The following is a 6,069-nucleotide window of genomic DNA, read 5'->3' as shown; positions in this document are numbered from 1 at the left end:
TTACACATGGATTGTCAACTTGGAAATGAAAAGCGAAATCATATAATAGGAATATCTTGGACATTGCATCCGGTTATGAACATCACAACCAAGACAAAATAGCTATTTTAGGATATTAACTAGCTTGGAACTATCCAAGTGGCTACGATATCGGGGAGAACTTATACCTCCCACACTAGAGCCTAACTCTAGCCATATCAATATAACAAATACCCTAAGTATTTCCAAAATAATCAAATATGTCACAGCATATACATATGTATACAATACACGAATTTCACCTTCCATGCACAATTAAGGATAAAAATCACACATTTCATGTCCTAAGCCTTCAAGACTAATATGGCATGATATTAACAAGTCCACAATGCATATATATATATACATACTAGCATTTTGATATCAACACAAAAGGTTACATCATGCTAACATTACGGACCTTAAACACTTAACCACTTAATTATACAAGTACTAAATAAACCTTTAGCAACTTGAAATGGCAAGAAAAATATAATAATGCAGCAATTATATTTCAATGAAGTAAAAACAATATAGTCTTCTACCAATTAAATGATAAGCTTAACAAAATAACAACTATACACATGCTTTAAACAATATGCAAGCCTAAGTAAAAAATGTAATCTGATACATATATAAATATATATACCTACAACTCATACCACGTGCATATAATATATGGTAAACCCCAAAATCAATGAAATTCTAAGGTTACAAATATACTACACTCCCTACCTCAATTTGAGATGAAAATCTCAAATGACACCAAACGGAACCTTTCCGAAAGTGACAAAACTTCAGGGTTATGACGGGTCAATGAGGAGAATGAAAAGTCCTCTTACAGCAACACCTAAATCCAAACCCAATGTGATGGCCCAAGTTTTTCAACCCGGTGCGTCAGTGATGAATTGAAAGTTGACCCGATAACGGATCTGAAATGAAGCAAAAGATAAAACCAAAGTCTATAGAGATATAAATCATCCCTAAGACACCAATGTGACCTTTCATGAAGTCACAGAACTTAAAGGAAATGAAAGCGGAAACAAAGGTCAAAACGAGCAAAATTCATTAACCAAGGGGCAAAATGATCAATTTGTAAATAAAAAGAGAAAATTGACTCTAAACAAGTCAAACAAGGTGAAAACAACCTAACCTAGTCATTTCATAATATTTCAAGAGGTTCTAAGAACTTTGGTTAAGAATCTCACAAAAACACCCATTCCCGGTTTCAGTGAATACAGACACTACTTCACTAAAACATTAATAACTCCCACTGTGATTTGAATCTGAGAATGACATTCTTACTATTGGAAATCTGACTCAAAATCCTTGGATTAGAAACGAAGAAGTTATGATCATTTGAAGTCGGAACAAAAGTGTTGAAACAAAACTGAAGAGGCAGCTGAATGAGGGCTATTTTGGTCTACTGAACTGGGTAGAAATTTTCTTGAAAACATATTTTTGAGGGGAGGTTGTTTCGGTAAACCGAAATTGTAATGACCCAGATTTTCACGGATAATTTTTTTCCGTTGTCTTTCCTTGCTGAGTTCAGTTCCTCGTCGCTTAGTGTCATCTCGAGTGCTCTGGAGTGATTTCTGAGACTCTTTTCTGTGCATTGACAACTTCCTTTGAGGACTGAGTCGTTTTCACATTTTTCGTTTTTTGACACTATTCACTTTTTGTCCTTTTCCCTATTTCGTCTTTTTTCCTATTTTGTCTTTTCCCCGTTTGTCACTTTGTTTGCAAAACCACACTTCTTGCGTTTGGAGTTGGGTTTTGACTTCACATATCTTCATTCTCAGTGGTTTCCATGAACTACGTATCTTTACTTTTGTAAGAAAGTACTCTGGTTGCTCCCGGTGTCCATAGGGGCATGGATGCATAGTTCTTTGGAAACATTTCCTATTCTTGGGGTGTTTTTCGTAAATATCTTTTGAAGATATTTTATTTCAGGCATATCTAAGAAAATATCTTTTGGAAGATATTTTCATTCTGGGGCAGTTTCGCAGCTTTCACTTTTTGGAGGGGCCATTGTGCAATTAATGAAAGTTATTACTAAATATCTTCTTTTAAGCCTGGATCCTCGTACGGGATTCATTTTCACATTTCGTCGAGTTGTGTACTCATAGAATTCCCTTATGGTCGATGTTTTCCAGTTTCAGAGTTTTTGGCCCCGGTTTGTGCCAACTTATTTTGGGCATAACTTTTTGCTCGGGACTCGGTTTTTGACGCTGTTTCTTCCGCTATTCATATTTTATCATTTTGAATCTTTTTCATTCATAGAGTTTTTTCATTTGAGCGCGTTTCCTCAAATTTCACTTTTTCAGACCTAGCGGGGCCCGTTCGGGGCACTTTTTGAGATTTCTATAGAAGGGGGATGAGATATTTTATTTTTTCATCTTCCCCACTCTCTTGCACGACCTGAAGCTTCCATGGCAGCCCAAGGGAGGCTACCACATTCTCTCTCCTCTTTTGAGCTTCATTCCTTTGTTAGAACATAGTAAGGCCTTTGCGTTTTGTGTTCGTGTTGACTACGCGCTTCTTTCACCCTTATTAGAACCCATTTCTAGCCAAATTTTGAGTTTGGTTTTGAGGTCAAGTTGTGATTTTGATGGGGCTTTCATGGGGGTTATGTTCACGGCGTTGTCCCCGACAAAACCTAGTAGTTTCGTCGGATTCGGAGCCGTTCCATTTTGATGGCTTTTGAGATTTTCATCTCAAATTGAGGTAGGAAATGTTTTAGGATTTTATATGTGTCGTATTGAGTGTTTCTCATGATTATACAACTTATATGTATGTCTTGTATCAAATTTAGAAAGTTAGTAATTTTTATTTCTTTGCATAAGATTTAAAATTCATGATGATATATAACTTTGATTCTATATTTTCATACTTCTCATGATTATCATGTTTTAATATGTTTGTTAACATATATTAAATTAGTATTGATTGAATAAAAATTGCATATTTTATTTAATATTTATCTTTTGTGAAAGATTAAATCTCATAACCGTACCTTGCATGAAATTAACTTGTGATATGCTTTAAAATTATGTCTTGGCATGTTGTTTAACATACTTTAATTTGAAAGCATTTGGACAAGTATGAAAATATAGAGATTTTAATTAAAATGATTAATTAAAATCTAATTAAGGGTTCCATTGGCCTGATTAAGTGTTTAACTTGATAATTGTGATAACTATGACTTATGTTCTAGCATATGTTAATTTGGAACCATTTGATGTTGTTTTAGAAGTTAGGGATTTGATTTCTAATTTATTGTTCTTATGGCTTAATCGAGTTTTGATGTGGTGTTCGTAATGACCATACTATATTGTTTATCTTGTTAATTGGAGGCCATTTGATTGAGATTTGAAACCAAGGGAATTTAATTAGTTTATTGATTAAATTCCGTTTCTATTGTATTATTGATTAACTCATGTATTTGACATTGATAATATGTTTAAAGCATGACTTTTGACTGATAATGAATTTATGAGTTTATGTTTTCAATATTCAGTTATATTGTTATAACGTGTAACGAATCGCACTCTGAAGATTCGACATTGTCATCCTATAGTAGTTGTGGATTTAGAACATGTATTGTGTGGTTATAATCTACTTGTGCATGGAAGGTGACTTCGTGCATTATATAAATCATGTATAAGTTGTGAACTTATTTGGCTTATTTTGGAATCACTTGGGACATTGTTTTGTCAAATGGCTAGAGTTTGGCTCTAGTACGGGGACGTCAGTCCTCTAAGTCAAAAGTTCGCGCGTTGGGAAGGCTGCCTGGGGGTTAGTAGCTCCAAATTAGCCCTAAGAAGTTCGCGCGTTGGGTAGGCTGCCTGGGGGTTAGTGGCTCCAAATTTGCCTTATCTCGGCGGAAATCTGAGCTTTGATGTCTAAGTCTTCGACTATTTGTTTTCGCATTCAATTCCAAGTTTGTAATCATGTTTATGTTGTGACTTGTGGTTTTGGTAATCGGCGATTTGATGTTGTTAAGTACATCTATACTAAATTGTTATATTTAGTTGATTTCACATTTTTAGATTTCTAGTTGATAACTTAGAGAATCTATGTCTTGATGTGTGGTATTAGATATTCTAATTATACTAGATTGCTATATTTAGTTGATTTAGCATTTACATTTCAAGTTGATAATTTTGAGAATCTATATCTAGTTGCGTTGTGTAAGCATGTTTCTATCTAGTTGCTTTGTGTAAGCATATTTCTATCTAGTTGCTTTGTGTAAGCATGTTATATCTTGTTGCTATGTGTAGCTTGCTCTTGTGTTGTTGAATTTACATAAAGGATGTGTTTTATGCTAGAAATGATCTAGCGTAGCTTAAGATGCTCCCGGAGTCTCATCTCGACATAGACGTTAGGTGGCATGAGCCCCTTTAACATGTTTCACCTTAAGGTGATGAAATTGTAAAACGTAGGTCTATGCTTGCTCATTTCCTATAAGTAGCTTTATCTTACTCACCCTTACGATACTGGGGCATATTTCAGGCACAGGACATGAGATTGGAGTTTTGCACTTGCTTTGGGTGAATTGCAGATTTGAAGTTTCTTTAGAAGCTTTCTTATTCACATGCGAGTGTTGGCATGTTTGGTTTTACTTTTGAAATGTAATCTTTTTAACTTAGAGGTTTAACATGTCAAATGTTGTAAATGAACTGTAATAAGGCCATAGGCCATTGTAGCATGATTAAAATGTCATTTTACATTTGCGTGTATGCTCACATCTTCATAAGGTAGCATTTAATGAAGTTTAATCATGAAATGGGGGATTCAAATGAGACTTAAGGTCCATTTTCAGAAATTGTGCATAACAGGTTCATTCTCAGCATTTCAATCTTTTTCGGTCGACTGGTGGGTTGTTTCGGGCGACCGAACCTCCTCGAACTTCAATTGAACTCCATTTCCTGTAGCCTTTTCACTGTAAAGGCTTATTTCGGTCGATCGGTTGGTCATTTCGGTTGACCGAAGTGAAGGTTCTTTTCCTTTTTCTTTCTGGCCCATTTTGGCATACCGAAGCTCCATTTCGGTCGACCGAAATGGAGCTATCTTGTGAGCTTTGGTTGGTCTGTTGCTCAGGCATGTTCGTTCCATTTGTTATTTGTATAAAGACTTCGTTTACATCGTTCAAGCCATTTTTGGTGTACTAGGTCTAGTTTGAACTAGGTCTTGTTCTTTTGGTTGTCATTGGTGCTACAGGGTACTAATTGACCTTTCATTCTAGTTTGAGCTTCCGTATTTCGGATCATTTTTCGGTTCATTACTAACGCACTGGGGTAAAAACCTTGGGCCATCACAAGTGGTATCAGAGGTCCTAGGTTTGAATACCTTAGGACTACGGGTTTTGGGTGCATATCATGCTTTTGTTCCCATGATCTATGTGCTTATGTACTTTATGATAACATGTTTTGGGTTGATAACATGTTTATGTGCTTACGTGCTGTATGTGGTATGCTATTTGTTTAGCTTATTTTAATTCTAATGTAAAGAGCATGACATACGATGTATGCTATATTAGAATTGTATATGCAAAACTGTGTTGCATATTTGGCATGACATGGGATTGGTCATTGAGGCACGAGTTGAGGTTAATGGTGACTATAGTCACCCTTTCGTGGTAGTGTAGGTTATTGTTGACCTAGCATTGGGTTTGAGATAGATGGTGAGTCACCTTTTGTTTAGGCTCTCATGAAGTGAGTCATTTGGCGTTGCCATAGTGATGGATTTGTTGGTTTTGGGCCATGATGAGGTTATAGACCTCTTAGGATCCTTGATTGTTCGGGATGATTCCTCTGGAACTTGCGTTTTTCGTGGGCGGGTACGTTGTGGGTAGGTGCATGGCACTGTCATGCTACCGTACTGGCTAGCTACAAGTGTAGTTCGGATGGAATCAGTGTTGGTTTTGTTTTAATAGGCATTGTCCTTTTGATCGGTGATGATGATGTTGTTTAAAGATCAGTCGTAGTGATTGATTTAGTTGTTGTTGGTATGGCTATAGTTGCCTTTTTCTTTGAGGAGTTTTTGCGT

This window comes from Cornus florida, unplaced genomic scaffold (genome assembly GCF_030987335.1).
Source record: "Cornus florida cultivar Cherokee Brave unplaced genomic scaffold, ASM3098733v1 CherokeeBrave_3.0.0_Hap2_Chr07, whole genome shotgun sequence".
Taxonomy (NCBI): Eukaryota; Viridiplantae; Streptophyta; class Magnoliopsida; order Cornales; family Cornaceae; genus Cornus; species Cornus florida.
This window is presented reverse-complemented; position numbering follows the sequence as displayed.